Here is a 23,628-nt window from a genome sequence, read left to right as displayed (position 1 = left end):
TGCACGTTCTGTCAACCTGAACAAACTGGAACTTTCCTGCACACGGTCTGGGAGTGTGAACAGGTGCATGAGTTCTGGAATAAAACAACATCAATAATATCTGATGTGATAGGATGTCGAATTCCTACTGACCAAATTGTTTTGTTACTTAATGATGACTCTAAATTACACCTGCTTGGGAGACAGAAGAAAGTTTGGCTAGCCGGCTCAATCGCAACCATGGAAATGATAGCTCAACGCTGGACACCCCTCCCACCCCCCCACTCACTTTGTATAAAACAGTGGTTGGCGTATTTTCTAGACATAGTTATGCTTGAGCTCTCTACAGCAAGGATTAACAAAGCCAAATCATCGACTATAGATCTATGGAAAAACGCAGCAGTGACCTCAGCATCACAAGAATTAGAGGAGAGTGACTAGGCAAGGTGTGATTTCTGTTTTTTGTTTTTGCTTATTTGTTTGTTTTTGTTTTCCTCGAGACCGCACAGGGTGGTGGTGGGAGATGGTTTTTGTTCTTGTTCAATTGTGTTATTCTGTTCTGTATGTTCAAAAATATAAAAATAATAAAAAATTGATCTAAAAAAAAGGGGGATGAGAGAAATTTTAAATATGCTTTGATTTTCATTTTCTATTTCATATAACAAAAAATAAAATCATTAGAAAACAGAAATGAAAAAAGGCCTGTTTTTTTATATTCTGTTGTCATTTTCAAGGCAACAGCGTCAGTGTACCAGTGTTGCTTTCAGCACAGGCTAAAATTACTCTGGATTCCTACTGATGTGATTTTAGACATGGCGAAAAAAAGCAGTGAATGAAAAGGCCTGTCATGTGCAGAAATCTCTGTGCGCATATCACAGGGACGTGGGGGTGCAAGAGGATTTTTCCTGCAAGAAATGTGAGGAGATTTTGCTCTGAAAATGGCTAAAACATGATGTGACCATAGACTGTATCAGAGAATGCAGTTGAGGGAAACTTGTGCCCCAACTTCCTGAGCGACTGATCCTCCATTTTTTTGCACCTCTTTACATAAATATACATAAATATGGCTATGAAATACATCCTGAAATGAATAAATGAGGCAATACATATAAAGATATAAATTAGTCAATATAGTTCATTAGCCTAAATATATGTTTTACTTTTATTTATTTCAGGGGACTTTATTTTATATGTAACGTTACACGTTTATTTCCCTATTTGCCCTATTATTTTCTGAGCTGGTATCGACTCTTTTCGCAGCGAAGTTGTCTCAGCGGGGGGAGATAGTACAAGCATTTTGTGGGAAAAAAGGAGTGAATGTCCCATAAATTGCAACAGAAAATCTGACAAATGTTTATCACTCCTAAAATTCTCTATAACATATAAGTTCAAGTCCAAGTTGAAAAATACTGAAACACCATTATTTATGCAAATTAGCACATATATTTAATTAGACAATGCCTCAGTTATTTGTATAATTAAACATACACGTTCAGAATATTTGTAATACAAGAGATTGTCTTAATGTAAATAATCAACTGGAGAAGTTTAATGGAGATATCTGTTCAAATATTTTCCCTATTCACCTGTAGTGTCTCTTTAACATAGGCAATGGGAAACTTGCATTACTGATTTCAGTATTTTCCAATACGTTCCACCACTTGGATTTTTTAGGACTTTTTATGTTATAGAGGAGACTTTTATGAGACTAGATCAGTTGAAAGAGTTTCTGTTGCAATTTGTGTGGGGTCATGTTGCATAATGCCAGAAGTTACTTTTAAAAAGTAGTGTTTGCTCGTTACTCGTTACTTCTTAAAAAAAGTAATCCTGTCGTGGTTTTGGACTTTTCTGTTGCCTGTATTATGATTTTTGTATGTTTCCTGTTTTTGTATATTTATTCTGTATATTTCTGTTCCGTTGTATGAATTGATCCTGTTTTGTGCATTCTGTTCTGTGTATATTTCTGTTTCCTGTTTTATTTTGATCTGGTTTTTCTGTCTTGTCCTGTCCAGTTTACTTCCTGTGTTTTCCCGCCTTCTTCACCTGCTGTGTCACCTGCCCCTCGTTACGTCATTACCCAGTGTATTTAGCCCTTGTGTCTCCCTTGCCTCTTGTCAGATTGTTTTGTGTCCGTTTTGTGTGTCTATTTGCGTCCTGCTCGGCATTTCTCAGCCTTTTTTGTTCCTTTTGTTTGCCTGCCTCCTCTGGATACCTTGTGCTTCCATCTGGCTTGTGGATACCCTAGTTTGTTGGAACTCTGCCTTTTTTTGTTGTGAATAAATCGTCGTGTTCAACCGACTCCTGCCTGCCTGCCTCTTCCTGCATTTGGGTCCATTATCCCGTTCCACACAACAAATCCATTACTTTACTTAGTTACCCCCTATGGAAAGTAACTTCTTACGTTACTTTAAAAAGCAGTTAATTATACAAAAACTATCTTTGACCATAAAGCCAATCTATGGTTTATCAGTGAAGCGTCTGAACTACACTGCAGACTGGAGTGACGGCTTATTCATTATGAACGAGGGGTTGAGTGCACATCGGCAGGTCCTCGGCGTTACACGGTGTTATATGTTATGTTATACACAGCAACAGGCAGTTTTGCATTTTGCAGTACTGATTCATGGTTATTACACAGAAACTACCTGTTTCCAGGTAAGAAGTCACAAGATTAAACATTTGTATTACCTTGAAACAAAAGTTTGCAACATGGTGGATGAATTTTAGCATTATATGGTAATTACCAATTTTAAATTCCAAGACGTTTTATCTAATTTGGAAGGTATTACGCTGATAGTAGCCTATAATACTGTGAAAACATCAACATATATTACCCCATTATTACCATGTTATTACAATATTAATATAACTATATTACCATTACCCAGATATACATATAGTTATTATTGAACCCTTTCCTACTTATTACATTGGTAATTGCATGTTATTACATCTGTTACCTTATCACCCCAGTATTACATCTTATTACTGTGATGTATTACCCAGTTATTACTTTGGTAATTACATGTTATTACCTATATATTACCTCTTTATTATCACATTGTTACCCCACTATTACCATCTTATTACCGAGCCGTAATTTGAAGTGCTACCTGAAAAGGAAAAGACGCCTTGTATTTCAATTTTAAAATGAAAATCAAATAACCATTTGTTTTTTGTTTTAATACCTGTTTATGAAATGAAAATCAAATGACCAAAAGATACACTGACCACACGGACCAAATCAGATTATCTGTGATATTTCTGCCTGTTTTACCAACTTTGACCAACAGGTGGTATTGCGAGGACATGAAGCCTGGAAAAAATTTACCCTTTTATTAACTAATTTGCTGAAAAGCTTTAATCCTACATGAGACTTCATCTCACCATCACAATTTAAAAGGACTAGGCTGAGGTATCAAAATCCCTAGAAAAGGTATGGTCACAAAAGGGTAATTTAGTTTTTTTTCAACCTGGACCCTATTTCCCTATACATAAGTGTCTAATAGTCCAGTAATGAGCGAGAACGCTGTGAGCGGTCCTTCGGGAATGGGGCTGCAATTTAACCTAATGAGACAATTGTGCACCTTCGATTTTTGTCTACTTAAAGTGATTGATTTTATGATTGACAGGCTCAGATTGTTACTAAAAGTGTCTGACAACATTATCAATCTCACAAGGTAATTTCTTGTCTGAAGACAGCGATGTGGAGAGTGGAACGCGAGAGAAAAGGCTTTCCGGGAATCTGTTGTTTTGGAGTAAAGGTTAATGTTATCTAAAAGATTTTCAGTGCCATGGCTCAATATTTAAATGATTTCAATGATATGGTCATTATTCGATCGCCGCCACTGTAATGTCTGTCTGCAAAACTAACTAAAATAAAATAATCGAGTAAATGTCCTTAGTTTTCGTCTTTGTTGATGTCTTTCATAGAGCAAATAACGTTATATCTTTCCAACCATGACATTTCCCGTAGACATGTATAGTTTCCGACTGACAACCCAGAAATTCCGACATTCCAGGTCAATTTGAACACATGTCCGTGCCACTACCCCTCGCCCTGGCATCATGGTGGTACCGAAATTCGGAAGAAAGTGGCAGTCCTATTTGATTATGAATGTGTCCGATAAAAGCAAGTGCAGTGGAAGGACAGTAAAATATGTGGACAATTTATTACAGGGGAAAATCCCACGAATTTGAAAGTACATTTGAGAAGCGCACACAAGCTAGGAGGCTAACCTAGCTTACCTTAAGGAGAACGCAAAGCCCCCTTTCCCCGAAACAGAAGCTAACCCCGGTACAGGGCCAGGCAGCATGACAGAGACAATCGTAGGACAGAGAACACTACAGGAGGGCTTTCACCGGCGACCCGATAGCTGCTGGTTAATAAATACGCTAAAAGCGGGACGAAGCGTGGGTTAATATGTGTATTGATACTGGGATGTCTACACAACTATGTGAGTCGAATGACTTCAAAAAGTTTGCCACTTTACTCGAACCAAAGTTCAAAACACCTGTTCATATATGTCTTCTTTAGTCTGTTCTGTTTAGGTTTTTTTCCTGGAACACGTCACTTACACATTTTGCACTTACTTGCACTATGACTGTTTACATATTTATGACCATATGTAGGCTACATTTTATGTACTGGTGATTGTTGAATACATTGTGAATACATATTTCTAAAATTGTATGATGCTTTTGTTGAGTTATTATTACACAATACCTTTTCTGACCTTTTTGAATCCCCTGACAAATAACCCATAATACAAAAAGACTCAAACTAAGACTGAAACTAATAAAAACTAAACTAAAACTAAGCATTTTCAAAAAATAAAAACTAAACTAAACTGGCAAACCCCCTTTAAAAACTAATTAAAACTAAACTGAATTTGAAACCAAAAAGTCAAAACGAAATAAAAATAAAAACTAATGAAAAATGCAAAACTATAATAACCTTGGTGGTAACACAGCATTGTGCAGTGTCCAAGGGATCATCCCTGAACACATCAAGACCACCAATATCTGGCAGCAACAGATCCCACTCCTGACAACAAAGGCATTCTTCCACTTTGGGCAAAGGGGCACAGCATCATGCACAGCAGCCACAGGAAAACCACCAATCTCCCAAGCGCCGCAGGCTTGCAGCAGCTGCTTCACCATCCTCCGCCTGCTGCATCTCTTTCTCTCCTCTTTCGCTCCTTATCCGTATATTCCGGCTCAAATGAATGCTATAATTATATATTAAGCCACTGAATATCTTTTAGATAACACAAACCTTTAATTTTTGTAGCCTACTCCAAAACAGCAGACTCCCGGAAAGCCTTTCTTCCAACTCGCGTTCCACTCTCCACACCACTGTCTTCAGACAAGAAGTCACCTCGTGAGATTGATAATGTTATCAGACACTTTCAGTAACAATCTGAGCCTGTCAGTGGTAAAATCAATCACTTTTAGTGGACAAAAATCAAGGGTTCCCAATTGTCTCCTTAGGTTATATTGCAGCCCCGTTCCCGAAGGACCGGTCACTGCTTTCTCGCTCAATACTGGACCAATTTTAAAGATTTTTTTTCAAAGTCTATTAGACACAAATGCATGGGGAAATAAGGTTGAACAAAAAACGAAATAACCTTTAAACCAAGGGGCAACCTCCCGTGCTGAGCAATGAAGCACATGCAAAAGTGCTAACTGCGGTTCATCGAGTGGCCACTTGAGGGTTGCTCCAGAAGTGAGTCAATTTCCATACACCCCGATGTTAAAATGCCCAACTTTACAGCAGAAACAAACATGTTTACAGCCTAGTACAAAAGACAGTTTTGGTCTCTTTAGCTAAGTTTACCCTTCATGACAACTCTGGGGGGGTCGAATTTCTTTTTATAATTTATCAGATTATATCATTAATCAGGCTCAAAATTATGCATAATTAAGGATGTGGCCACTTTGACTGACAGGTGGCTGTAGTGACAGAAGGCTAGCTGCTGTGCTTGCAGCTCTGCTCTCCGACACTACAGCTAAAGATAATCCAAGTTACTGCACTTGACCAACCGGCCGTGTTTTTGCCTTTCAGAAAATTTGTAAGCAAATATCCGACACATAATATGGCTTGCTGTGCGGTTAATTGTACTAACAGACCCTCAAAGAAGTCTATGCTCTAGTTCTTTCAGTGAGTGAAATTCTAATATTTTACTCAACGTTATATGTTAGCATTATTAGCACGTTAACTAGCTAATTAGCAATAGACAGAAGGAATCCGCCTCGGAGCAAGACGCCCAGCCAGGAGCGTTTGCTAGCCACAGTTATTAAACAGGCTTGCACCAATGTCAAAACATAACCTAATAGAGTGGTAAAATAACAGTGATAATACTTTTGAACAAAAGTTGTTTGTGTGAGGTTGGAAAATAATTTTTTACCACGTTATTTGGGACCATGCTGCCCGTTGACCGTCAGCAGCAGGAACCACTGAGCAGCACAGCGAAGCTTTGCTTCTGGCCGAAAGGATGTCATGGATGTAAAGTAAGACTATACCGATCTATACTGGCAATGTAACGTTAACGTTACGCTAATGTTAGACTGGGCAAACTGTGTGAAGTTACAGTAAAGTTTATGCAATTTAAAAATAATGTCAAATTAATAATGTCACTTATGTCACCCTAACCCTAACCCATGATTTCAGAAATAACGTTAACCTAGATGTTGCAATATGTTATTGGTTGAGCCGGAGTTGGTTAATGAGGTTATATGGTAATATGAAATTTTACCGTACACGAACCCAAACCTTATTATAATTTGTATTATTACCAAAATAGGCATTTTTAGATTAGACCTATTACTTCATTTTAGCCATAATAATTTGATTATGACTTGGTTGAACATTGAAGTAATTTAAGTTGCATTGTCTTAATAAGAAGTCTTAAAGGGATGTTACCCAAAACTTTTATATATCTGATTGTAATGTTTCCCTCTAGGTAATCCAAACAGGCTGGACCAGTGGATGCTCAACCTGAGAAGACAGAACTGGACTCCTAACAAGACTTCTCGTCAGAAGACTTGTCTTTACAAGTGTTCACTGTGCAGTGAACACTTGTAAAGACAACACTTCATCACTACTTTGAAGACATCACTTGTTTCACAAGACATTTAAGATTTTCCAAATTATGGCACTAAATTGTTCATTGGTTCATTCATAGGTTGTATTATTAAAATCACTGATACAATTGTTACACATCTTTTCATTTAAGTTTACAAAACAACTTTACCTTTAAAATGGAATGCAAGATATGACTTTAGTTTGTTAAATGCTTGTGTAGTGGCCTGTTAATTGTAACTATAGTGATCTATAGGTTTAGCAACATATATTAGTCAATAGCTTTAATTAATAGCTTTAAATAATACAATTTATTTGAATTTAATTGAATAAAGAGTGTAATAACTGCTTTAGGTAATGAAAACCAAACTATAAAGGATGGCTCTATTTTTTATGTTGACAATACTATTATGTTATTATCTGTAGGTAGGGTTGTGGGATGTAGGGTCGTTAGCTTGTGAATTTTTTCCGTGAACATCAAAGATTTAGTTTGGAAGAAATTGCAGCATTTGTTTACACTACTGTATGCAGTAAAACGTTTTAATGCACTGTGGGCTCAATTTTTAATATATCAAAAATCTGAATGGTAAATTTGTGGGGGACAGTTTGGAGATGGAACTCCCAAAGTTTGGTGTCAATAGAGCCAGCAATGTGGGAGAAAATAGGTTAAAGATGTTTTGCAGAGTGTTGGACTTCAAAATTGCTACTGGGTAAAAGCAGAATCAAGTTTCTGCTGTATTGGGGCTACAGTTTGATGCAAGTTTATTGTTATTGTTGTATGTTATTTTTAAAGTTATTTTTAGATCTAATTTTTAAGTTAAGTCTGATGACTAAAACTATAATGAAGTATAAAAATGTGGCTTAAAGCTGGACAAAAAGTCAATTTATGGTGGTTTCTGGCAGACAACAACAAAGCTGACGCATTTGACGCACTGTGTCCTTGATTAAAAATGCTGATTTCTCTGGGTTGAACATGGTTCACAACTCAACACAATGAGTGTCCTAGTTAACAAATTCTCATTTTCTTGAAGGTACCTAAATAAGTGAGATTTTGGTAAGTTGTTGTCTTAACACAATTGTGTAAATGATGCAAAGCTGTCATCAATAAAAAGATCTTGAAAATAGACCAAACAATTCTATGCCAAGCTGCAAATGCCAGATCTAGTTGAGATGGTGCAAAGAGATTATTAAACATTATTGGCGTGAAACCACATATGTTTTTCAGATTAAAGTGTTTTCTAAATTGGCCCCAGATCCAGGGTTATTCTGTCCCCATCATGGTGACAAAATTACTTATTAAATATGTAAATTGAAGCGATGTTGGGGGTGGCAGTAGCTCAGTCCATAGGGAGTTTGGTTGGGAACCAGAGGGTTGCGGTTCAAGTCCCCGTACGGACCGAAGTAAGGAGTGTGGACCGGTAGCTGGAAAGGTACCAGTTCACCTCCTGGGTACTGGAGTTACAGAGCTGCCTGTTCGCTGTGTGATTGCGATATGAATGACCGCATTGCATTGTGGGATATGCCTAAATGTGCTCATAGCCTTGTAGTGTTCTGTCTTACAGCATTCTCTAATATTTCAATGGTAAGACTGACATAACATTAAATAAAGAAATAACATCTTGTGAATACATGTTGATCAATGTAGAGGTTATAGTTTTAAAAATACAAAAACAAAGCAATACAGCTTCCCTGGTAAGAAGACTGACATAAGAACATTAAAATAAAGAAATAAAAACCACAACATCTAGTAAATAAATGTACTATAGTCCTAAAAATACCCAAAACAACAAAGCATACAGCTTCTCTGCTGCATTCCCGACTGACAGAAAAAATGTGGTGTAGACACAAAAGATGCTTTGAAAATAATGCTGAGCGCCACGAAAAAAAAGAAACGGCAACATAGTGTCCATGTACACGTATCAATAGCTTAAATTTTGTGGCTATTTTACGAACTGCCATGAGACTGGGTTGCTTATTCCTCTCTCCTTTTTGTCTTTCCTCCCACTGCCCATCCCCCGAGGAGAAAAAGCACAAGCAATTTCCCTTATTTCCTCTCCTCAGGATGGGAGGTATGGATAAAACTAATCAGCATCCTGATCATCATCTCTCCCACCCCCTATCTCTGTCTCTCTTTCAGATTAATGGTAAACAGCAGTCATGTCGTGTAGCCTCTCTGATAGCCTCTTCAGAGAGTGATGTGGGCTGAAGGAGCACTGAACAGCACAGTGTACATGTTTACATACTGTACAGGCTGGTTCGTGCTAGTAGTGCTAAAGCTTGAATTGCCACCATCATCAGAAACAACAATCATGGTGGGTAATAAGGGCTGGGTGAAAATGACACTGCTCAGAGTCAAGGATGATTTTCTCTGAGGTACAGATGTCTAACATAATTTCCTGGATGATGCTTTTATTTTATTTTTTTTTTTTTTATTTTTTAAGTCAAAAATAAATGACATGCAATGATCCAGCGGTTAAAGAAAGACTGTATGGTAGAGGTGACTAGCATACAGTCTCCCTGATAACAAAGGCCAGTTCAAAAACTGTCTGTCTGACTTGCAATTTAAATTAATTAAACAAATTAAGGATACATCAGGAAGAGTTCATTTGCTGGCTCAAATACAAGGGCAAGAACTAATTCTGGCTAATATGTAAGCACCTAATGTAGATGATCAGGCTTTTTTTTTTTATAGATTTGGAAAGGAAATTACAAGCTGTAGGGAACCACAATATTGTTCTAGGGGGGGATTTTAACTTCATAGTCGACCCAGTTCTAGAGACTACATTTTTTTAGTCAGTGCACAAGGATCTAGGATGGATTTTTTTTTTTTTTTATGTTGAAATCTCTGGCTCCCTCTGCTATTCATAGATGCCACCTACGTCACTACCAAACAGAACGCCGCCATATTTACGACCGATCTCGCCCAGTATGGCCGCCCACACTGCCCATTCAACCTGATCTCACAGAATTCCGTGAAATGAACACTGCCCCTTAACTCAAAATCTGTGGCAGTTTCACAGAATCGCAAAACATTCCGTGATGGGCCCACGGAAGAATTCGTGAAATGAACACGGATCGCCAAAAATTCCGTGATGAGCCCACAGATGAATTCCGTTAAATAAACACGGCCCCTTAAGTTAAGGAAAAGGTCATGGGTGGGCTTACGGTTCCGTGACACGCAGGAAGAACGGGATGGTTGGGTTCAGGAAAAGGTCGTGGGTGGGCTTACGGTTCCATGACACGTGGGAAGAACGGGACGGTTGGGTTCAGGAAAAGGTCGTGGGTAGGCTTACGGTTCCGTGACACGTGGGAAGAACGGGACGGAAAAGAAGAAAGCGACTTTAGGAAACTTGACATGAGGGACACAAACCCCGGTCTCCTGGGTGAAAGACCTGTGTTTGACCCATCCACCACCCCAACCAACCTCCTTACGCGGAATTTCGGCCTTACATAGTACTCACTACCGTAGTCGCTCTTAATGCTACGTCATTCTCATTGACTTTACATTGGCATTGTTTTCCGTGGTGGCCACACAGATTTTTCACACATTCCGTGCCACCACCACGTAATGCGTTGTTAACAATTCGTGATCATTTCACGGAATTCTGTGCGACCAGGCTGGCCCATTTGAATGAGAGAGAGAGACAGAGATATCTGGAGAAAATTTCAATTTTAGGCTTCGATCCATATTTGTTACACCCAGTTTTCTTTTGTCCCTTATTATCTGCCCCAGGCTTGCCCCAATTGGCTTTCCATGATATATACATTTATCTGGTGGATAACCCCTCCCCATACAGTGGGGATAGCTTGAAGGCTTTCAAGAGTACAGATGCTTATCAATACGCTGTGGCTGGATGGGTGAAAGACATGAAAGTGCGGCACCTGGCCACCAAGAATTTATATTTAATCATGGGAAATGTAAGTATTATAAAAAAAATTCAAATGTATGATTTTGGTGGTAGTTTACTCTGACTAGGTAGCGATTAGTTAGATAAGTGGCTAACAGCTAGCAAGCTACCTGGTAGCTTGCTAGCTGTTAGCCACGGCTCATGGCTAGCTGTCATTAATCTGGATAATGTTCTTTAATGTCAGATGTGTTTATACTCATTGAAAGAACATGAAGGGAAGGGAAACGAGGCAATTGGGACTTTATGTGAACAGTTTGTGGTGGGTTACTCTGATCATTGTTGATGTCAATGCAGCTAGTGAGCACACAAGTGCTAGCTGCTACCTGGATTGTCCTACATAAGGTTTACAGTAGATCTACGACTCCAACTATTATTGTGCTATCCATTACAGCAATAGTAGGATAATTAGCCTTTGAAAAGATATTCACTATTCAACAGTTTGTTCTTCATTTAACAGGTCCATCATTCACAGGCTTTTAACACTAAGCTAACATGGCCATGGGTAGTGGTGCAGGAGGCAGGGACTGTCGTCATGGCACACTGCACTTGTATGGCAGGGCTGGGAGAGGTGTGCTCCCACGCCGCAGCACTAATGTTCTCACTCCTAGCTGCTGTTGAGCGCAGAGAGGGACAGGCATGCACAGACAAAGCATGGGAGGAGCCAAGGCAAAAACTCGTGAAATATGATGAGCTATCAAACATCTTTCAAAATAAGGACAAAGCTAAAAAACAACATGAGCACCATCACATGAAACCATCCACTGATGAGCTCAAGCTGTTTTTTGAACAGCTCCACCTCAGTGAAAACCAGGAGGTCATCTCTAAGAAAAGGGCCATTTTGTCAGTTGTTGAATGCCATTCTATCAGATACATGCCCAAGACTGTACAGTTGGACATGCCACCACCTCTTCCTACTCTGTACTCAAAGCATCAGGCTTGAATTGGATTTGCCCGCACTGCTGGAGGAGGCTGCTAGGATTTTTGAGGAGCTGCATCTCACTCCGGAGTAGGTAAGGGACCGTTTGGTATTTATGGTATGGACCACCGGAGGAAAATAGGGGAGGGTCATGTCTTTTTATTTTCTGCCGAGGGGAGGGTCATCCAACTCCAGTCTGGGTGGGGGGGTCACCCAACTTTTTTATTCATGAAAAGAGCAAAATTTCAAAGGGGCTTGTTTGGTGCATATTTATCCATGTAGCTCTCAGTCTCGGCCCCCTAGCAGATGGTCTGACCGCATACGCGGAGTTTGCTGGGGGGGGCAGGAGGAGCACTGCCCCCCCCTGGTGGCTCAAACGGGTAATTGCATTGTTTAAAAAATTAGGAATAATTACATCTGGCATGACCAGATATTTTATAAATATCTTAAATAACACAAAACAACTAACTGGTGGTAGGTAATACATCAGAGTTCATATACTGCTTTGGTAAAAAAAATATTACCTGGCTGATGATGGGAGCAGCAGGACGCAAAAAAACGAAAATTACTGTTGCACTAGTCTGGACATCTTGCCGTGCCAACCTTGCAATAAAGGTTTCCTAAATGCCATGTATATAAATGTGATGTCAGCTTACTAATTGATTGCGGGTTTTGTGTAGATTTGGACTTGTATACGTTTATTCCACTTTGTTTAAACGGTGAAGTGGAGAGGCCTCGTTCACCAGTTTGGAGCTGGCTGGTGAATGTGACGCTCGTATCGGCCTTGCTGGATACACGTGACTCTGTTTGTGGATCTACTGATCGCTGTGGATAACTTTTTTTCGTGTCATTGGATTACGGCAAAATGCGGATCTTTTTTCTTAACGTGTCTTAATGTTTTATGGTGTGACTGCGCTTGGTTTCTGCGTTTGGCGAGGCATCTCAACAGACTGTAGGTCCAACACTGATTGTTCACTGTTACATTTTAGTTGAATTTAAGCGTCTGTCTATTGCGTTCCAAAACAGCCGTGCCGCGATTGGATTTTATAAGGGCGAATTGTTAAATTGTTACAATGTAACTTAAAAACTTTAAAAGTAAACATATGTGTTTTGTAATATAATGTTCAGCTTCGGCAGCTTTACCTATGTGCTAAAATATACAATGACGATAGTGACAAGTCCATAGCAACCAGTGTTGAATTGGTTATATCCCAGCGTCCTTTGCTGAATGGTTTTATTTCATGTGAATACTAGTTTACTAGAGGAGTAACTTAGTATTTGAAGTAATGCAGTAATACATGAAGTGTGCATTTAGTTTCCATGCTTATTGTGTTTCCACAACAATGTTAGTGAGTAAATCTACTGAAATGGCCACCACACCATAACAGGAGTGTGATGTGTAAGATGAAGTGCAAACTTGCACGCGAGGGGAGGGTCATTCCTTTTTTTCAAATCGTTTGAGGGTCATAGGAAAATTATTACTGACGAGGGGAGGGTCACGTCTTTTTAGGTTAGAGGCCACAAAACTCCTGTGGTGGCCCCTTAATTAAATAACGAACAGTCCCTAAGATAAGAAAAAGACTTCTTTAACAGTGGTTCTCAAACTTTTTGTCATTCCCCACCTTGAAGGTTGGGAATTGTCAAGCTCCACTTGTACCACATCATGCTTTTGTAATTATTATTACCATTACAACCCTTTTGATGATTCAGTTATTTTTGGAGTGTTTGTTAGTTGAGGAGAAGACAAGAGAGCAGAGAAAGTCCAGAGTATGGTTTGATCAGAGAGCAGGGAGAGTTGATTAAAATGTTTTTGTGATATTCTATGTACTCCTGACGGTAGAATAAGCCATTATAAACCTATATAAAGGCCCATTATTGTTATTTATATAAATTTATTTTAAGAAGTTTGATTACATTATATTTTCGATTTGAATGCACAATTGTTTTTTAAATAACAAATAAATAAGAATTCAATACATTATATCTATGTTATTTTGTCTTAGTTAAGAAAGTAATGTCTAGTTAGGAAAGTCTGGTGCCTTTAGTCTCTTCCACATGGTGGAAGGAAGGTATAAGGTGGAAAAGGTATACAGTTTATTATTAATTCAACAACAGTATCAGCTCGGTATCGGGTATCGACAGATACACAAAGCCTTGGCATCGGTATCGGGACTGAAAAAGTCGGATCGGTGCATCCCTAGTACACATATGTTATTAACCCCTAGGTTCATTTTGTGCCGGAATTGTCCTTTATATATAATGTCCTCCTCAAAATCTTCCTGCACTTCAACCATTTCAAAAGCTCCACCAGTTAGTCTCTGGTTGTGGTATAAGAAGATCAAGGCTTTGAGGTTGTTGTTCGACACTGATCTCCTTTCGGCTGGACAAAACCAGCTTGTAGATGCTGTTGCTGCGTTCAGCATCTGCTGAGTTTACAATGACATCTTTGTATCCTTTGGCCAGGACACTCAATACGGGCAGCCTTTCCTGCAACCCATCCCAGAACACATCCAAATCCACCACTCCACATGCTAAAGATCTGAGTGCAGCTGGACCTCAGTAGATAAAGTAGGCATCCAGTTCATCTTTAGGAACAGCACTGAAGCCTGGTATGTATTTGTAGCTGGACACACTACATAATGCAGTGTAACGAAGATCAAAGACCCTGACATCTTTAAGGAACTGAATGGAAGGTTGTCCATCTGACATGTACTTGCTTAGTTTGTCCTCTGCATTGTTGTAAGCCTGTTCCACTTTGTTGAGGATGTAGTTCTCGATAGCCAAAGTCAGGTAAAGTCCCTCAAAGTACTGGGCACATGCTTCAGACTTTAGATGTGCATTTGTCACAATGTTTATGTGCAGCTCTTCAAGGTAGTCAAAAACCTTGGTGGCTACTAGGGATGAGCGAGTACAGCATTATCTGTATCTGTATCTGTTAACCATATGAATTATCTGTATCTGTATCTGTACTCGGACTGGGCGGGGCCTAACCCTAACCCGAACCTGAGTGACTGAGGGAGAGACAGAGACAGAGAGAGTTGTTCTGTGTGAGTGAGCAGAGCTGGACACAGCAACACAATCTGTATGTGTGTAGGGGAGGGGCGCTGTGACGATTAGCCTATCACAGAACACAGACACAGTCAGCTCCCAATGAGGATTTTTATTCAATCCGAGCACAGATATTGACTCGTATTACTCGTATAATACTCGTACTCGGCAAAAGTGCTTTATCCGTACCGGATACTCGTTTCAGCCGAGTATCCGGCTCAACTCTAGTGGCTACGGACAAGGCCGCCTTAATGCACAGGCTTACCTGGGCTTAAGCCCAGGGGCCTATCATGAGCCAATACACAAATCACATTGATTTGTAATTTGTCAATATTTCTGTCCATCACTTAAGGCCAATGATAGCATGGGCAAGAATGGGCTCAGCCCACCTAAACGTGTGTCTTGCCTACCCAATCAAAAGTTAAGGAAATGTACAAGTGCCGTTTCTAACTTCTGATTGGGTGAGCAGCCTAAAGCCTGCCTCCAAAGTTGCACGCTGCCCACTGCCTGGTCTTCTCATTGTGTTCAGGCTTGTTTACGTGGTTTAGGCACAAACATACACAGCTCTGACATACTTACTTACTGTCACTCGCTGTGTCTCCTGACTGTAAAAATAGAGACTGGCAACGCAGCTTCTTTAGTCTGTGTAGCAGCTTCTGTTGATTATAATGGAGGTGCTCTGCTGTGAATGCTGCAGGAGAAGTGTTACGATGTGTGTGTGCTTCATGTATTTCTGCCATGGTTTCGGATTTCTACCTCCAATTCAGAGCAGTGTGCAGATGCTTCCCTAAATTTTGTCTCATTCACAGACCCAAACGGGGCTCTGTGTCTGTCAGACGGTCTGGATACTGCCATACAGCAAAGAAATAACGTTTTTTTCATAACATATTGTGACAACTTTATTTTCATAATATTATGACTTTTTTTACTCAAAATATCACAACTCTTCCAAATCTCAACACATTTGAGCTATTACAGTCCAGGGGTTTTATAAATTATTTAAAATGAATTAGGCTATTGTATCATTGAGGGGAATAAGTGCCACATGCACATTGAAAGAGGTTAGTTCCCCAACAAGAGGAGGGAGAGATGTGTGTTGACTGAGCACATTAAATAAGAAGTTGATCTACAGCAAATAAATATTTGAAAGCCTTAGTGCATTATATTATGTTTTTGTCACCTATCTTTCCTTTACATAAATAAACGGGATGTCTGCTCTGAATGATGTCCAGAAGTTGAATTATTCTTTTCCACTTCTCTGACATGATGCTGATGTTGACCTACAGACTTTGAGCCATATCTGGATTTTCTAGCATTTCATGGAGTGTGTGTGTGTGTGTGTGTGTGTGTGTGTGTGTGTGTGTGTGTGTGTGTGTGTTTGTGTGTGTGTGTGTGTGTGTGTGTGTCTGAGGAGGTGAAATAAAAATAGGTATTTTTAACTAAGAATTTTGACAATGAATAAGTATCATACATCCACTTCCATCTCAATGAACACCTTGTAGAGTCCGAAATGTTCTGAATGGTACTGCTAGAGTTCACTGCAGAGTGAACGACGAGTTCCATCGTTGCTATCCTTCCTGGTGGTAGTTTTTTTGTCATGTATTCAAGGTATCTTCTTTTGCGGGAGCCAGCTTGGTAGAACATTTATGAGAAACACAGCATGAATGCATTCAGTTGGTCAAAAGGTCTCCGTAAGACGCATAGTGAAAAATGCCAAAAAAAAGTTGGGATTTTTTTTTTTTATAGTTCTGTAAAATAAAAAGGAAACTTGTTTTGGGTAGAATAAAATTACTCTGGGCTGAGTTTTCCTAGTAACCTTACCAAAAAGGCTTAGGTTGCTGCAAATGTTGGTATAATATGAAAATGGCTGGTGGATTTAGACAAAAAAATAATAATTTATTGAATTAATCAAATTTGAATGTATGTGTCAGTGGCTTGTTGATCTTTACATTGTTAATTTCCTAACCTGGCCTGGGACACACATTCATACGGTTTGATAAAGTACTTATTGGACTTTAACATATCATTGCACTTACAATAACGAGCATAGCTGTCCTCAATTTAGATCATCATTTACGTCTCATCTCCGGTTTTTCCTGCATCCACCGTAGCTTTCAGCGACTTAAAAAAACATTACAGTGACTCTCAGAGTACGCCTCAGAGTCACAAACTGACGCAAAGTCTGGCACGTGGGACTGCTGGGATTGGTTGAAGTCGCGGGAAACTCCGGTTATTGGTCAAATTTGCTGAAAAGTTTTTTTTATTTAACCTTTATTTAACCAGGTAGGCCGTTGAGAACAGCTTCTCATTTGCAACGGCGACCTGGCCATGAAAAGCGTAGGCGTGCAAGACAACATACAGTTTCACATTCAATACAGTACAAGAATACAGAATACAAAATGCTACATAAAGTGCAGAATAAGTGGGCATTACAAATGCCGGCACGTAGTGAGGTGTAAGTAAGTCGGTGGATGTGCAATATACATGAACAGAGGGTCTATATCAATGCTGAGAAGATGTAAAGAGTCAATGGTGTAAAGAGTCAATAAACAGTTTTAGTGGTCCAGTTAGTGAAGTAGATCAGTTGTAACACAATGTATATGAATAGACAGTCTAGATAAATGCTGAAGTGTAGTGGAGAGTCAAAACACAGTTAGTGCAAGTTGCGGTCTATTAAGTGATGTAGATCAGTAATAACACAGTAAGCAGTAATATGAATGCTGAATGTAGAGAAGAGACAATATACAGTTAGTGCAAATGGTGGTCTATAGAGATGTAGATCAGAAATTCAAGGTGATTGGTTGAATTTGCGTGAATTGTTGTGATCGCGACATCGCGAAATCCTGGAGGGACTGCTTTTCATATAGGCCGCTTTGTCAGTGTTAAACACCACGACATCATCGTTGTCTATGTTGTATTCATGTAGACACTTGACAACAGCCATAGACACAGTGGAATGGTTACACTCCTCAAGGAACACCGTGTCTGCAAGGTATGCTATTTTTTTTATTGTTTTTTGAAAAATATATTTATTCAGTTTTCAAAGATAGCATAACAGATACACACAAAGTTCCACAAGTACAAAACAAATTAAAGAGAAAATATGAGCAAATGAACAAAACATAAATAAATAAATAATATACAGTGAGGAAAATAAGTATTTGAACACCCTGCTATTTTGCAAGTTCTCCCACTTAGAAATCATGGAGGGGTCTGAAATTGTCATCGTAGGTGCATGTCCACTGTGTGAGACATAATCTAAAAAAAACCCCAGAAATGACAATGTATGATTTTTTAACTATTTATTTGTATGATACAGCTGCAAATAAGTATTTGAACACCTGTCTATCAGCTAGAATTCTGACCCTCAAAGACCTGTTAGTCTGCCTTTAAAATGTCCACCTCCACTCCATTTATTATCCTAAATTCGATGCACCTATTTGAGGTCGTTAGCTGCATAAAGACACCTGTCCACCCCATACAATCAGTAAGAATCCAACTACTAACATGGCCAAGACCAAAGAGCTGTCCAAAGACACTAGAGACAAAATTGTACACCTCCACAAGGCTGGAAAGGGCTACGGGGAAATTGCCAAGCAGCTTGGTGAAAAAAGGTCCACTGTTGGAGCAATCATTAAAAAATGGAAGAAGCTAAACATGACTGTCAATCTCCCTCAGACTGGGGCTCCATGCAAGATCTCACCTCGTGGGGTCTCAATGATCCTAAGAAAGGTGAGAAATCAGCCCAGAACTACACGGGAGGAGCTGGTCAATGACCTGAAAAGAGCTGGGACCACCGTTTCCAAGGTTACTGTTGGTAATACACTAAGACGTCATGGTTTGAAATCATGCATGGCACGGAAGGTTCCCCTGCTTAAACCAGCACATGTCAAGGCCCGTCTTAAGTTTGCCAATGACCATTTGGATGATCCAGAGGAGTCATGGGAGAAAGTCATGTGGTCAGATGAGACCAAAATAGAACTTTTTGGTCATAATTCCACTAACCGTGTTTGGAGGAAGAAGAATGATGAGTACCATCCCAAGAACACCATCCCTACTGTGAAGCATGGGGGTGGTAGCATCATGCTTTGGGGGTGTTTTTCTGCACATGGGACAGGGCGACTGCACTGTATTAAGGAGAGGATGACCGGGGCCATGTATTGCGAGATTTTGGGGAACAACCTCCTTCCCTCAGTTAGAGCATTGAAGATGGGTCGAGGCTGGGTCTTCCAACATGACAATGACCCGAAGCACACAGCCAGGATAACCAAGGAGTGGCTCTGTAAGAAGCATATCAAGGTTCTGGCGTGGCCTAGCCAGTCTCCAGACCTAAACCCAATAGAGAATCTTTGGAGGGAGCTCAAACTCCGTGTTTCTCAGCGACAGCCCAGAAACCTGACTGATCTAGAGAAGATCTGTGTGGAGGAGTGGGCCAAAATCCCTCCTGCAGTGTCTGCAAACCTGGTGAAAAACTACAGGAAACGTTTGACCTCTGTAATTGCAAACAAAGGCTACTGTACCAAATATTAACATTGATTTTCTCAGGTGTTCAAATACTTATTTGCAGCTGTATCATACAAATAAATAGTTAAAAAATCATACATTGTGATTTCTGGTTTTTTTTTTTAGATTATGTCTCTCACAGCGGACATGCACCTATGATGACAATTTCAGACCCCTCCATGATTTCTAAGTGGGAGAACTTGCAAAATAGCAGGGTGTTCAAATACTTATTTTCCTCACTGTATATATATATATTCAAGATTCAAGATTCAAAATCCTTTATTAATCCCACAATGGGGAAATTCACACTGTTGCAGCAGCAAGGGATAAGAGGAAAGTAAAGGACACATGTTAACACACAACAATAATAAATATTAAATAGAGTAAATATTAAAATAGTAAAATGAATTTACAGTAATTGCACAGTAAATAGTAAATAGTAAAAAATAAAAGTAAAATGTATTTACAGTAACTGCAAAGTCACATGTTTTATTGTATGTATTATGTTTTATCAGTCCTGGTGTGTGTATTTTGTCCATGTGGTCTACTGGGAGCAGTGCTGATTGTAGAGTCTGACAGCAGCAGGCAGGAAAGACCTGCGGTATCTCTCCGTGACGCAGCGTGGGTGCAGCAGTCTGTCACTGAAGGAGCTGTTCAGTGCTGACAGAGTGTCCTGCATGGGGTTATATATATATATATATATATATATATATATATATATATATATATATATATATATATATACATACATATATGACAAATAATTTCGACCTGGATTTCATGGATGATATGCACCTTGCTTGGTGACGTTCAAGAAATCTTATAAATTGTCCCCATATTTTGAAGAAGATTGTTGTTTTCCCCTTGGAGGCATACATCAGCTTTTCCATGGCTAAACAGTAGGAGAGGCTTTTAAACCAGTGACTAAGTGCAGTTAGTATGTTTAGTACACTCTATGTCAAATCCTCCATTCACAACTTTTTCGCTGAGGAATTCTCTTAAGGCTGGATGGTCACTTTTGGAGAGTAAATTTTAACTGCAGTGCAGGTGGCAACCCAATCTTCACAAATCTAAGAGCAAAAGAGAGGAAAAATACATCATAACAAATTCCCCTACTCCACAGTATACAAAACCTCCCAAAAAAGAAACTGTTCAAGTTATTTTTTATTAATTATTATTATATATATATTTCTTATCTCCCTGTCCTTTGCCTCGCACACATCACCTGTTTTCAACACACATAATAAATAAAAAGCCTTTTCAAAATGGTTAGACACAACTACGTTCTTAAAACACACACACACACAAACACACACACACACACACACACACACACACACACACACACAGCTCATGACACTGGCATTGCAGGTTAATCTTTATTGAGGCTCCTGTTCCTGACAAGAGAGTGCTGGAAACAAACAGTGAGGTGGTGTGGTGATGTTAGCAGAACGCCTTTTCTTAATTAAAAGGCTTGTCTTTGTTATACCTGCACCTATGACAACAGCTGTGTGGGGGAGATAAGGTGCGAACTGGGGTTGTAAAAGAGGGAACACAATAATGATACTGTGTGTGTGTGTGTGTGTGTGTGTGTGATCATAATAATGCACCACTTTGAATAAACAAGCATTCTGTGTGTAGATACCTCATCGGGATATTATGTAAATGTATTGAGTACACACATGTAGCATGTGTGATCGGAATGTGAACAGTGTGGAGTACCTTGTGTCAGTATTAAAGAGAAAATAGTTGTGATGTTTGTATGAATTCAGAACCACACTGACCACTGTCACCTACAGGTTTTAATTTTATTTATATAGCCCAATATCACAAATTACAAATATCTATGTCTATTATAGTCACACAAACTCACTCATTCTATTTACTATTAATGCGTGGATCGGCTCTTCATCCAGATCCACATGTAGGTTTAACAATCCACCCTTCACCCACCTGAATGAATTATTTTCTCCAATTTAGAGACCCATGGACCCATGGATTTAATTGCCCCTGTAGGCTGCATTGATTTTTAAATGATGTATTGTAACCGTTTTTTTACAGTCTATGATTGTAACACTGGCTCTAGCTGGCTCTGCTTCCTGTTTGGTGCTGGAGGAAGCACATCTATTGGTTGTTAACACAGTTCTCGTTATTTAAATTTACTACCAAGACTTAAAACTTAATATTAAACGGGTTTGATTTTGTCATAACGTCAATACGGGAAAAAGACTGACTCAGTTTTATGACCACCTTACACCAAATGATTAAGATGATAGAAGCACACTCCAACTCTAGCAAGACTCTCAGGATTTCATTCCGATATTGGAAATTTGTCAGCGACTGTGGAATCGCTTGAAAAGTCGTTTGGTGCAAGGTTGGCATAAGTTGCCGTTTCTGGAGCATTTCCTTGGAGACACACTTACAAATCTAGCTGTCTGACAGCAGCTCTGCTATGTTCATATTTTAGAGAACGTTAATAATATTTTCCTCGTAAATGATAAATGTTAATTTATATGATCCGGCCGGCCCGATCCGTAGGTTAACTACAGGGCCGCAGATATAACCATATTATCTCTCTCTATCTCTCCCTCTTTTCCTCTCTCTCTCTCCTTCATGCCTCTTTGCTTACATGCCACAGATTTCAGAAAATCAAAAAAGATTAAAAAAAAAACAACGAAAAATAAACATACAGTACATTGAAATATTATTCATATAATATACATAGACAATAGACATAAATATAAGGGGTGTGACGAGACACTCAGCTCACGAGACGAGACAAGACTAGGTTCACCAGAACTAGACGAGGCTAGATTTAAACACTATTTTAAATGATAAAATATGACTGAAAAAATTGTCTGAGAAAAAATGAGCACTGTGAAAGGTTTTACCACAAAATCAAATGGCTAACTAACCTCTTCAGACCTAACTGCCACGTCCCTCTCTCCTCCCAATCCGTGCCTACAACCTGTTAATCAAATAAATATTAATTTCTTACACTGCACTATAACTTTAATCTTTGTATTTGTATATGTATCTAGTTTTATTTTCATGACCGTTTTTAATTGCTCTTTAATGTTTTATGTAAAGCACTTTAAATTGTCTTTTGCTGAAAGGTGCTATAGAAATAAAGTTGCCTTGCCTTGCCCTACATCCTCAGCCAGTCAGTCACCAGGGCATATGAATGCTTTTGTCTTGTGCCTGTCAGTCAGTCACCAGGGCAATAGAGAACACCTGTCTGTTGGAAGCAGGCACGGATTTAGAATGCAGAGGCCTCTCTGCACAAAATCTTGGAGCCCCCCCCAGAACTCATGGCCCAAACTCACACAGCATCTTAATTTTTAGAAACAGTAAAAGGAAGCTGTGGGTTTTTCTTTAGTTTAAAACAAAACGACTTTCTCCAACTCCATTTCTTGTGACGCTAACTGTGACAGCAAAGGAGATCTATAAATATCTATAAAACAAAACACAATTGGTATTGTCTGGTATCACAGAACAAAATCAACAGAATTTATTGCAATAAAGCAGATTAAAATCTATGAAAATACAGCCTAATAACATAACTAAGAATAACTATAGTCATGTCTGTACAGTCTGTCAAAATCGAACTAGCTTCCCACAATAGCACAACATCAATGCTACAGCATCTCAACAGAAAACATCCAGTCTACTCATCCATTCCACAGAGCGAACCTGACACAAGTAAATCACACCAAATACAAAGGCAAGAAGAAAAAAAAACGTAGTGGTGATCACAATTTTATCTATAGAGCTGACTTCGGAAAAACAGCTGATTGTTGAGCACCTCATTTTTTCTATCTCACTGTCTCTCCCCTTCACGGAGAAACAGATGACCAACGATCTTCTAGCCTAAAGTGTAACAGAGCTGTGTTTGTAACATTGTAATCAAATATATAAATGAAAATAGGTTGAGTATAACTTATATATACATATAGGCCTATATATATACAGATCACTCTCAGCGTGAAATGTAGTTCTCATAGTTAAGTTGCACAACTTAATGGCAATGGTTATGTTATTATTTTAATGTAGCCTTAGTTCGAGGTTCAAGCAGCCGCTTTGGGAAGTCTCCCATTCAGGTGGAGGATGGCATTGAGGTTCATCAGAGCAGCTGGGTACTAGGAGACGGCAAGGACAGTGAGAAAAGGGGGCAGAGTGGTGCATAATTA

At 39.2% G+C, this 23,628-nt stretch overlaps 1 long non-coding RNA gene across 1 annotated transcript; it reads left to right on the top strand.

The window, feature by feature from the left end:
* Nucleotides 1–1,638: 1,638 nt before the first annotated feature.
* Nucleotides 1,639–23,185, top strand: LOC116040759. Its single transcript, XR_004102752.2, has 3 exons — nucleotides 1,639–1,749; nucleotides 11,044–11,058; nucleotides 23,168–23,185. It is a non-coding gene; the product is annotated as an uncharacterized LOC116040759 (long non-coding RNA).
* The last annotated feature ends 443 nt before the right edge of the window (nucleotides 23,186–23,628 follow it).

This window comes from Sander lucioperca, chromosome 9 (assembly GCF_008315115.2).
Source record: "Sander lucioperca isolate FBNREF2018 chromosome 9, SLUC_FBN_1.2, whole genome shotgun sequence".
Classification (NCBI taxonomy): Eukaryota; Metazoa; Chordata; class Actinopteri; order Perciformes; family Percidae; genus Sander; species Sander lucioperca.
The sequence above is the reverse complement of the archived record's forward strand: the minus strand, read 5'-3'. Positions and strand labels throughout refer to the sequence as shown.